At 43.6% G+C, this 12,820-nt stretch overlaps 1 non-coding gene across 1 annotated transcript; it reads right to left on the bottom strand.

Moving 5' to 3' along the window:
• Positions 1-1,806: 1,806 nt before the first annotated feature.
• Positions 1,807-1,879, bottom strand: TRNAK-CUU (transfer RNA lysine (anticodon CUU)). The gene has a single exon. It is a non-coding gene; the product is annotated as a tRNA-Lys (tRNA).
• Positions 1,880-12,820: the final 10,941 nt, after the last annotated feature.

Genomic DNA, 12,820 nt, shown 5'->3' with positions numbered 1-12,820 from the left:
CATTAATAGGTAGGAATACCAATGATATTAGGTTATAAAAAGAACTTGACCTGGAGATAACAAGATACTGCATACTGATACACACACACACACACACACACACACACACACACACACACACACACACTACAGTTCTAATCAGTCTTATCATCTCTAACTCCTCTATCTCAATGCCCTGCAGTTTTATCTTTCTGTATCTTAAGTAACAAGGGCAGTGATATAAAACAAAGTGATAAATAAATAGAACTTACATACTAGACGCCTTAGTATCACACAAAAGGCATATTCATCTCTCTCTCTCTCTCTCTCTCTCTCTCTCTCTCTCTCTCTCTCTCTCTCTCTCTCTCTCCCCGCACACCTGCATTTTTTTCCGCCCTCCCTCTATCTCTCCTCATATCTCCCATACTCCCTCTCCTTATCACCGTATCACCAGCCAGTTAAGTCTCTTCCATACCGGCTTCACGTGTAGCTATAGAGATAGAGAGAGATTATAGATGCAAAAAAAAAGCCTTCACTATGGTATCTAATTTGATCTTACTACCGACAGGGAATTTTATTTCTTCCTTACTTGTGTGTGTGTGTGTGTGTGTGTGTGTGTGTGTGTGTGTGTGTGTGTGTTTTACCACTTGACGTTTGGCCGTTTTGTTAGACATACAGTATATACAAACAAAACAGGAAACACGACCGGACAACGAAAACCCTAGAGAGAAACACACACACACACACACACACACACACACACACACACACACACCACAACAAAGTCACTATATTTACCACTGCCATAATTGCACCCACCATATGCACCGTATCCCATCACTCTCTCTCTCTCTCTCTCTCTCTCTCTCTCTCTCTCTCTCTCTCTCTCTCTCTCTCTCTTTCTCTCTCTCTCTCTCTCATCATATTCACCGTATACAGTACTGAACGCGTTTTCTTTGGCGGGGCCAGGTTTCAAATCCTTTCTGAAATATGAAGGGATGGGTCGGAAATGTGGCCTAATGGAGCAGGGGGTACCATTTTGTTTTTGTTAGAGAGAGAGAGAGAGAGAGAGAGTAATATCACTAGTAATATAATGGAAGGAAGGTAATATCAGCACCGTTGCGTGTTCGCCATTCATTTACTCGACACGGAAGGTAAAAAGGGGAAATGGCAAAAAGTGTTTATGGAAACGAGACACGAATGCGCCGAAATGGACGAATGGGTCGAAGTGGACGAATAGGGACGAAATGGAGGATGGGTCGCAGTGGACGAATAGGGAAGGAATGGGCAGTTGGACCGAATCGACTCATGAGACGAATTTGGCCAGCAGACCAATACAGACTGGAACAGAGGCGAGATAGACGAATGGCAGAATTTCATGGTATCCTTACTAGAACATATTTTTGTCTTTTTTCCCCCTCTTTTCACACTTCTCGTTTTCCCTTTTGTCTTAGTGTTTTTCATTATTTTCTCACTTCGGAAGTGTTTTTGTCTGCCACTAGTTTTTCGTATTAATCTACCTATAGCCAGACGATTTTTTTTTTTTTTTTTTGGGGGGGTTGCTGATGTTGGTCATTTCTTACACGTTTTAAAAATTAATCACCGTTAATCCCCTATTTACGAGATCACCTTCAGCAGCATCACATTTATTGCTATGCTCATCATCATTTCATCAGCATCATCAGCCATCAGCATCAGTCGTCGGTATGCTCATTATCATCTCACTCGCTGCCCAAGTGGTCAAGCTGAATTTCACCTAGAAACAGTAAGAACAACAAGACATCCCAGTAATGAAGAGGTTATCTATCGAATCACCTGTAAAATGTTCGCCCAGCGTGGGGCTAGAACCCACGACCCTGAGATTAAGAGTCTCATTCTCTACCGACTGAGCTAGCCGGGCAGAGAGAGAGAGAGAGAGAGAGAGAGACTAGCTTGCATGTCTATTTTCATTTTATACCTAATTTCCAACTATCCTTGTGAAACTTTCCTCATGCATTTTAAATTCTGTGTGGTGGGAAGTAGGTTAGGGAGATGATGATAATGATGATGATGATGATGATGATGATAACCCTTGCTTGTAAAGATGATGGCAATGGTAGTAGTGGTGGTGATGATAAAAAGAATAGTTACAATTATGATGAGAAAGAATGGCTAAATTTATTCTGCCTGATGGAAGAGAAGAGAGAGAGGTGGAAGGTAAAGCAGGTGGTGGTGGTGGAAGAGAGGTGGAGAGGGGGGAGGGAAAGAGTATTGAGAGAGGGAAATGGAAGGGAGGGAGGAGGGGTAGGAAGGGGGAAGAGGAGAGGGTGAGGGAGGTGTAGGGTAGTGGGGAAGGGATAGCAGTAAATATACGGAAATGAACACCACTCTGTCAATTAAAACATTAAAAACACATTCAGCCACTTCACAATGTTCCTCAGATGAAGATTTAATCATTATAAACGACACTGCATTTAAGCTTTCTGGACATTTAAATTCCCAGGTTCATAAGACGGGGTTGCTGGGCAGAGGTAGCTGGGGGAGTGGAGGGAGGTGGGGGGTATGGAGGGAGAAGTCAGGAGGAGGAGGGAGGGGGAAGTGCAGGATGGTCTGGTTTGAGGCGGTTGGTGAGAGATGCGAGAGATGGTGATATCTGGATGCGTGATATTTGGATGCACAGATGGCCAAGTTAAATGTTTCTTACACATTTTCCATTTAAATGTTCTGCCTATCCTGTGACTTCTTCCTTAATTGTGTCGCATTTAATAGTGGATTTGTTGTTTGAGGGTTGAAATTAGATAAGATTAATTGAGAGACCTGGCAACTGAGCGGTGTGGAGGGGCCCGGGAGAGAAGCCGTTAAATGTTTGCTCAGATGCCGTCAATAAATATCAGTCACATTTTTAAACTAAGAAATCCTCAGTTTCTCAAGAATATATTAAAGTAGACTAATGAAGGATGAAAATGTATGAGTAGGGACACAAGGAAGGCCACGGTACTACTGCCTCTTGGTCTTTGTTTTAACCGTGAAAAACTACCATTAGCAAACTCATCAGGAGACACTTGCCGGCTTATGAACCTCTGCTTCCCGGACCCAGTGACCGGCTCGTTTCTCCTCTGTCTAGTGTGATTGATCAGTGTCCGCATTTTTTTCTGTGTTTTTGCGCGTGTGAAGGAGCCAAGATGACGAAAAAGTGTTATATAAGGTAAGCAGAGGAAGCCTGGATGATGGGGATGATAGAAGTAAGAGAAGAATTGCCGAGATTATGGTGTGATCTTGATAGTAAATAATTATGTACTGTACGGTAGGTTTGCAGAGGAAGAAATTTACGGGACTTTATTATGTCCATCTAGATTGGTAGGTTGATAGTTGTGATTGTGAAGAAATTAAGAAAGAAATTAAGTGAAGGAAGAAGTACACGTGGTCATGTCCTTGTATATGCTTATTTTAACTTGGGCCCAAATTTTCGTCCTTTAGTAGCTTTATGTTGTTCACTGGCAGTAAAAGACAATACCACAGTTCAACACCTTTTCCCCTTGCACTTCATTGTCATCAGACATCATACTCTAGTGCTAATCTCTTGCGACAGCTCAGTGTTGAAGATGGAGAGATGGCTGTCATACGCCTAGTTTAAGAGATCATAGTATGGTTAAGTAAAGAAAAGTAGATAACTGAAGGAAGGAATAACAAGGTGTTCTGAGTATTTTGTATGTAGACAGGTAGGTGGAGGAGCCCCGGTGGCTTAGAGACAGCGTTTTCGACTCGCGATCTGCGTATGTCCCCTGCATCCCATGTACTGCTTGTTCTGATATGCTGTAATCGTACCATACATTGTAGATCCGGACCTTCGTCACCAAAGAAACGGTGACTGGAGCGATACAGTTATGTTCATCTCAGTTCGGTACAAATTGTCGTCCCTTTACAGCTTATTTCACGTAGCTCAGCGGCAAAAGACATTTCTTTGGCTCCTCTCCTCTCCGTAGCACTTCTTCGTGACCAGCATCATACTCAGCATTCAGTTTGGAGAGACGGCAATTTTAGCCAGTTTGGAGTAAAAAGAATATAGTAATTGGGTAGCCGGGGGGGGGTAGAGGGGGGGGAGAGCTTTCTTTGTTATCCTACCTTGGTCTAGTATTACTGGGTATACTACTACTAATTCCCTCTCTCTCTCTCTCGTTACATAACAGGGACATTCACCTCACCTACACGCGCAAACTTATATAAAAACTCTTACGTCCCCTTACACTGCATCTGTGTGTCTGTTTACACACACACACACACACACACACACACACACACACACACACACACACAAATTTATTATACTTTCCTCTTGGCACACACACACAATTTATTATAGTCCACACACACACACACACACACACACACACACACACACACACACACACACCTATTGTCCTTTACCAGTTTTGTGACCATACAACTCTAGTCCCTCATTTCAATCACTCCAGACCATTTTATTTAGCAGAGAATGAGTCAGTGGAGCCTCAAAATGTTGTCCTTGATGAAGTGGGGTTATATTACTCTGCACTATCTTCAGTCACGTTGGTCTGTGTCGTATTAAGATAAGCTAACGACCCAATTAGACTCTAACTAGCATAAAGCATGATGTGATTGGCTGAAGGACACTCATGCTGGGTGAGTCAGCGGGGTGTTGGTGGTGAGTCAGGATGGTGGTGTGAGATGGTTTGTTTATGTGTGTGTGTGTGTGTGTTTGTGTGTGTGTGTGTGTGTGTGTGTGTGTGTGAGAGAGAGAGAGAGAGAGAGAGAGAGAGAGAGAGAATGACTAAAGCATGAGAGTAGAAATACATAAGTAAAAGAATAATTAAATGACAGTAAGTTCCCTTCCTTTCTCTTCTGAATTTTCCCGTATCCTTCGCCTAGATGTATAAATTCATAGGACAGGCAAGTTGTAATTTAGGAACAGGTGAGTGATGATAATTGAGACAGTGAACGAATCTTTCTGGCTCTAATTCCCATCTTCATCCTCAATTCATCACCTTGGCTTTTGTTTTTTGTGCGAATTATTACGGAAAAGAATCGTATATCAAATGAAAGTGTCATGGAAATTAAGACTGGTTGGTGGTAGTGGTGGCTGTGTTATTATAGTGCGCTCTCTCTCTCTCTCTCTCTCTCTCTCTCTCTCTCTCTCTCTCTCTCGTCTGATTTACTGCTATAACTTGGATCTCCCGCTTTATTGGCTCCATCAATCATAGGACTCTGGGACTTACGACTCTGTAGGTAGATAGGTAGGTAGGTTGGTAGGTAGAGGTAGGTAGGTAGGAATGGAGAGTTAGGAAAGGAGTTAGCGTGGTAGATAGATAGATAGGTAGGTAGGTAGGTAAGGAGAAAGGTAAAATGGTAGGTAGGTAGGCAGGCTGGTAGGTATGTACGAATGAAGTTGGTGGGTAGGTAGGTAGGTAAGTAGAAAGGAAGATTGGTTTATAGGATAGTAGGTGGTAGATTAGCAGCAAAATAGGGATGTTGGTAAGTAGTTTAATATGTAGGTAAGACCATAGGTGCATAAACTGGTAGGTAGGTAGGTACGTAAGTAGGAAGGTAGTAGATTCATAGGTAGATAAGCTGGTAGGTGGTAGGTAGGTAGGTAGGTAAATAGGTAGACTTAGAAAAAAAGATGTAGTCAGGTAGGTAAGTAGGAATGTAGGTAGGTTTGTAGGTAGACAGGTCAGTAAGTAGGAAGATAGGAAAGTAGGAAGGTTTGTACGTAGAAGCTTGAGGTAAAGGGGATAATAGGAACGAAAAGGGCATAATACTATGACACACACACACACACACACACACACACACACACACACACACACACACACACACATTCAAAACAGCCGTCACCCTGATACGCATAAACACCTTCCCCCCCCCCTCTCTCTCTCTCTCTCTCTCTCTTTCATGTAGTGTACCCATAACAATCCCACAGCCTCCCACACAGTCCTACAATCACTCTTGCAATCCCAGATCCACCCACATAGTCACAGTCCCTCTTTTCAAACCCACAGCCTATGACACAATCCCGTAATCACCCTTCACTGTCCCTCACTCACAGCATCCCCATCCCACCCTCCTTTATTTTATCACAACCTTCCACACAGTTCCATAATCCCTATTCACAATCCCATGAACATAATCCAACAATCCCTGTTCACATTCCCACAAAGCCCCACACAATCCCACAACCCCCTTTCAAATCTTACAGCCTCCCGTTACATCAGCTTCACGACCCCACAGCACCGTCAGAATCCCAGTCCACAGTCCCACAAACACAGTCTCACAAACACACATTCCCACAGACACATATTCCCACAAACATAATTACCATAAACACAATCCCACAAACAGACATTCCCACAAACGCACAGTCCCTAAACACATTCCCACAATTCCTATTCACTGACACCTACACAATCCCCCCTCCCACACACACAAGACACCATAGTCATCCCACCCTTGATCTCTTAGAAGGCTGGGAACGTCTCCATGGCAACGCTCAGGTAACACAAACTCGTCCTAATTAATGTGTTTACCTGTGCAGCGCCGGTGGACAAAGGTGGTTCGCTCAGCTGTTTCGAGGCTTCGTTTTATTGAGTTGGGTTGCTATGGTGACGAGAGAGAGTGAGAAACTGAGAGAGGGAGATGAGTTTATGAATGAAAAGGGGGTAGTGGCGATGATGGTGACACGATGATAATGATGACTTTGAACGGGAAGGTGGTGGTGGTGGTGGTGGTGGTGGTGGTGGTGGTGGTGATGATGATGATGATGATGATCACTGTGAATATGATGGTGGTGGTGGTGGTGATTCGTCCAGGTGTTCCGAGGCTTCGTTTTATTGAGTTGCGTTGCTGTGGTGACGAGAGAGTTAGAGAGGGAGATGTGAGTTTATGCATAGGAAAGTGATGATGATGATGATGATGATGATGATGATGGTGATGGTGATGATGATTAGGATAAGAGGATGATGTAATATACTAGAATTAACCCGAAAATTGTTGCTAATTTCCTCTACTCCCCGCAGATCTTTCAACATCGAGGGCATCTTCCTTCTCCTTCCGTCCTTTGGTGAGTACAGAGTTTTGATCAGTATGTTTACACTTGACGGAACTGGACCACAACTGGAAACTGATCACCAAGTCGTGGTTGTGTGAATTTCGAGAAGCTTTAGTTGTGAAGAATGAATCTCCTTGGTTACTGGTCATATTTACCCTCCAGTCAGTGGTACTCTTGGCCTTCAGCTAAACCAAAAATGGGTTAAGGATCTTAGGTTAAAAAAAAAAAATAAATGCGGTGGTTCGTAGGGTAAATATTTCTGAAAGTGAGATTCATATGTTATTTAAAGTTCCATCTTTATTCTAGATGTACAGGAATAACACGCTTAGATCTAAATAGGAAGTTAGTAAGAAAAAAATGCAAAATATAAGTCGCTGTTCCAATACTTAAAAACGGAAAGAGGACTGTAAGGATACTTTTGATTTTATTATTATTATTGTTATTGTTATTATTTGCATTGAGCATACATACGATGTCGAACAGTACGTAGGAATAGGAAAGGAAATAGACGTGGAAGGAGAGAGACAAGATGGGAATAAAAATGAGAGAATTATAACTCTCGAATCAGCTTCATTCATTGTTAATAGTAATCTTTCAGACCTTCCTTATGACAGCGATATTATTCTTATTCTTTCCGGCAAGGAGAGTTTGTTTTCACCCCTGTTTGTTTGCTTGTTTGTTTGTAACTTTGTTAGCAGGATAACGTAAAAACTAAAGCAGAGATTTGAACCAGATTTGATGGGTAGATAGCCCATGTCCCAGGGATCAGTCGATTAAATTTTGGGACCGATCCGGAAACCCTAATAGGTGATGAGAAAACCTAACCCATTAGGAAGAATGGTTTGGAAATTACGTTGCCCTTTTCGGAGAGATGGGCTCCACTGAGTGCCCCTCTAGATCTTCATGTTGCCATTAGGAGTATTTCTTGACGACTTCAGTGTCATGTTTGTTTGTTTTCTTGTTGATTCTGGCAGATGTTTGTTTAGGCTAGGAAAAGCCCCATTCATAGTGGAGTCAGATATAATGAATACCTCGTGAGCCCCCTGCCTCCCTTGTATCCCCTCTCGCCTACCCCTACTTCCCCTCTTCATCCCATTTTCCCCCTTTCCATCCCCATCCAAAACTCCTTCCTCTTCCCCTCCTCTGCGCCTCCTCTTCTCCATTCCCTCGTCTACACCATCAACTCCCTTCACTCCTTCGCCTAATTTTACTCCTTCCCCTCTCCCCACTCCTTCCCGTCCCCTCACTCTTTTCCCTTCCCCAGTCCTTCCCCTCCCCTCACTCCTTCCTTTCCTTGCACTTCCCTCTTCCCCTTCGTCTCCTCTGCCTTCCTTCTCCTTCTCCTCCTGACCACGTGGCAGCCAGCTGATCATGCAAACAAACATGGGTGACGAAGGTATGAGTTAATTAAAGTTTATTTGACGACAAAGGAGAGAGAGAGAGAGAGAGAGAGAGAGAGACTGTACACTACGTAAAACGCAGAACTTATGTTTGCATTCATGGGCGTGTGTATGCTTGTATGTATGTGTGTGTTAGGTGTGGCCGTTGTCCATCCTAGGAATCGAATTTGATCTTTTCCCCCTTTCAGCCTAAATCTTAACCCCTTCACTACGATGACCTTTGTTTTGTTTTGTTTTATATATATTCTTGACCTTAAAAAATTTATTAAAGTACATCGCATAGTGGACGAGTAGAAGAAATTACTGTATCTTGTAACTTGACATAAAACCGAACTCTCTCCATCTTCATTTCTGATTTCTTTGTAAAAAAAAGATTAACACTTAGGATGCTAGTCACGAGTAAGTGCAATGGTGAGGATGTAGAGCCACAGTACTGACGTGTTCTGCTATAGAGCTTCGTTAAATAAGCTGCAAGAGGACGAATATCTGGGCCAAGACAAGGGGAAAGAACTGTTTTTTTTTTTTTTTCGTCCAATTTAATTTTGCTTTATTCAAACGATCTTATTTCTCCTCTCTCTCTCTCTCTCTCTCTCTCTCTCTCTCTCTCTCTCTCTCTCTCTCTCTCTCTCTCTCTCTCTCTCTCTCTCTCTCTCTCTCCATGTTAATTAATTTTTTCTACCGTCCAATTAGTTACGTGGGAATTACCATAGTATTATTTTCTTTATAATTATGGATTAATTAGTTATCTGCCTAATTACGTCTCGGGTGGATAAGATTATTTATGGAAGAGAGAGTGAGGGAGGGGGGGGAGTGGTGTGAAGAGGAAAGGGGGAGGGGAGTTGGAAATTGGAGGTGTTAGAAATGGGGAGGGGGGAGAGGGAGGGGGGTGTTTGATTAATTGAAGGGTAATTGATTAGCTTGTGTGTGTGTGTGTGTGTGTGTGTGTGTGTGTGTGTACAGCGGTGATTATGTTTGTGTACTATTAAGAAAACTTACATACATACACACTCTCCCTTCCCTGACAAACATACACATAACACACGCACAGTGGAGATAACACACGCACACACACACAGTGGTGTTTGTAAAATGGTGTTTGGAGGGGTTATATGATCACACACACACACACACACACACACACACACACACACACACACACACACACACACACACACACACACACACACACACACACAATTATATTTAACTGGTTAATTATGGGAGCATGAACACGCGCGCACACATTCGCGACACGATCATATCCAATGAAAGTGTTTAAGTATAGAGAAACACACACACCTTCCCCCCCCCCACACACACACCCCACACACATCCCTCACACTCACCTCCTACATTATATATATATATATATATATATATATATATATATATATATATATATATATATATATATATATACACACACACACACACACACACACACACACACACACACACACACACACACACACACAAAGGCAGTATAACATCAGCCTCTGTATAATGATTGTCCGGAATTTTGTAAAGATATTACGGTAAATAAGTTGGTTTATGTAGGTTGGGTTGGGTTGGGTTAGGGTGGGTTAGGTTAGGCTAAATTAGGTCAGGTTAAGCTAGCTTAGCTTAGCTTACTCGTTGAATGGGAGTTGTGGTTTAAGATTTTGAACATTGCCCAGACTCTAGTAAACCAGAGCATAATACAAAGACAACGAAACGAACGATCAAAAGCTGACAAAAGTGATCCAGACTGTTTTGAGGAGCGAGGCTAGGGTGTGTGTGTGTGTAGTAGTCCTAGACTCCTTCATGGTAGCCTAGGAGAGGAAGGAGGTATTGATCTAGCCCCTCCTACTCCTCCCTTCCTATCCCCCTTCCCCTCCCTTCCCTTCCTTCGCTGGGTCTTTGTGTGTGCTTGCTATTCCATTCTCCCTATTTCTCTCTCTCTCTCTCTCTCTCTCTCTCTCTCTCTCTCTCTCTCTCTCTCTCTCTCTCTCTCTCTCTCTCTCTCTCTCTCTCTCTTCATGCCCTTTCCTTCCCTCCCTCTGCCCACATCTCTTCTCTATCATTCCCCTACTTTTTCCTTACCGTTCCTTCCCCCTTTCCTTCGTACTAGCCTTCTTCCCTCCTTCATTCCTTCCATTCTTCCTTCCTTCCTTCCTTCTATCCTCCCATATATACCCATCCCACCCTCAGTGCATAGTGTTTCTCATAACTGTTTCTCCCCATTTTACCTCCCCCTATTTCCTCCCCTTTCTTCCCCATTTTCCTCCCCACCTTTTCTCCCCTACCCCTCCCTTACTCTGTCTCCCTCACTTAATACCTTTTCCTAATATTTTTGGATCTAAAGTTTCACCGTCCCTTAGTCCTCTCTCTCTCTCTCTCTCTCTCTCTCTCTCTCTCTCTCTCTCTCTCTCACACACACACACACACACACACACACACACAACCGTTTCACCGCCTTTTACTCCATCAGATAATCAACTTTTATGTCTCCCCCAATTTACTACCCCTACCCCCTCCTCCCCAAACCCCTCCCCTACCTTCACCTCACCACACCCCTCCCCAACATACCCTCCACCACACCCTTCCCATATCCTCTGTTCCCCCTCCCTTACAGTATATTCCCTCTGTTCCTCATACCTTATATTCCCCCTCCCCTCTCCCCCATATTGCCTTTCACCATCCTGTTTCTCCCATCAATCCCCTCTCCTTACTCCCATCCCCATCCCCACTCCTACCCAGCTCTCATCACCACCTCTCTTCTCTCCCTCCCCCTGCAACACAGCCCTCTCCTCACCTCGACTTTCGCTTCCATCCCCTTACCCCCATTTCTCCCTTCCTCCGGCCAGTCTCTCACTCTGCCTTTCCTATTTCCCCTCCCAGCACTCCTTCCCCTCCACCCTTCACTCAGTCCCCTTCTCCCTTCCCCTATCATCTACTTCCTCTTCCCCTATGTCCCCTTCCCCCTCACTGTCCTTCCGTCTCCCCTCCCCACCCCCGCCAAAATCACAATCATAAACTTTCTTATCTAATTACATATCTAACTTTCATAATTGGGCGGGATTACACGTGAAATATTAATGTACAAACTTGGGCCACTCGCCTCGCTAGACCAAACTTGGCCTAAATATACGTAAATGTGGTCTAGCAATACGCATATTTAGTCCAGTATGGTACGAAAAGTTTGGTTTGATTTTCCTCAGTTGTGGTGTGGTCTTACGCAATAGTCTTTTTAGTATGTACAGTTTTGTCCAATCCTTCGCAGCTGTATGATCTTACGCAAATTTAGTCTGGTTGTAAGTATGCAAATTTAATCTACTAGTACATAAGCAAAACTAGTCTAGTTTTGTCAACGGAAATATGCTGTGATCATTCGCAAACATAGCCAAGTCTACCTACGCAAGTGCAGCCTGGTCATTCATATGGAAATTTGGTCTATTCATTCACCAATTTATTTCTGTAGGTAAGCCGTTTTGATCTAGTATGTATAAGCAGGCAGTGGAGCCGCCTTGATAAGTACGGGGTGTTGTAAAGAGCAGACCATTAGATACTCACGTGGCAGTATCTTGTGTCATTGAGGACGGATCAGTCGGCTAGTGTGGACGTGGTTGTGGCAGTGGGAGTAAGAAATGAGTAAATGATGCAGGGTAGATACTGATAACACTGACTGAGCCGTCCCCTGAACACATGAGATATCTCCCGGGTGAGGGACGTTCGGTACCTCCACATGAAGGCGTCCGTCTCCAAGCACAGCATTTCAATCTGTCAGTCTGCATCAGCTTATTAACAGACATCTCCAAAACACCAGCTCATATAGATAACCCAACGCTCGAGTGTGTAAGTTTGTGTTTGGGGAGTGTCTGTCAGGGACTTGATAAGACAGCCTGGAGAGAGGCGTTGTGTATCTCAGTAAACTCTTGCTGTCTGATGATGTGTGTGTGTGTGTGTGTGTGTGTGTGTGTGTGTGTGTGTGTGTGTGTGTGATAATACTCTCGGGTTTCCGTCTCTTGGGAGGAGATGGTAATAAAATGGTAAAGTCATGAACTTCACGGGAGACGCGAGATCGGTCACAAGTTGGGACGGGGAATGATTTTGGGATTTGATTTTCGATTATTTGTGGAGAGGTTTATGAATTAGGTTGGAGGGAGGACAGCTTGATGAATGAAGGCAGGGTCACATGGAGCCCATTTGTTTGTGGCCTTTCCCGCCTGGCAAGAAATAGGTAGATGAATAGACAGAATTTCCCAACAACAAACTATACTGATCTTTCACGAGACCCATCGACGTGTCATTTAGGAAAACCGATAATATCATCATCATAACTGATAAATACAGCCCCAGCATGAGAGAGAGAGAGAGAGAGAGAGAGAGAGAGAGAGAGAGA

This window comes from Coenobita brevimanus, chromosome 95 (genome assembly GCF_032717465.1).
Source record: "Coenobita brevimanus isolate Jiangsu-jjx chromosome 95, ASM3271746v2, whole genome shotgun sequence".
In the NCBI taxonomy this organism is placed as follows: domain Eukaryota; kingdom Metazoa; phylum Arthropoda; class Malacostraca; order Decapoda; family Coenobitidae; genus Coenobita; species Coenobita brevimanus.
The sequence above is the reverse complement of the archived record's forward strand: the minus strand, read 5'-3'. Positions and strand labels throughout refer to the sequence as shown.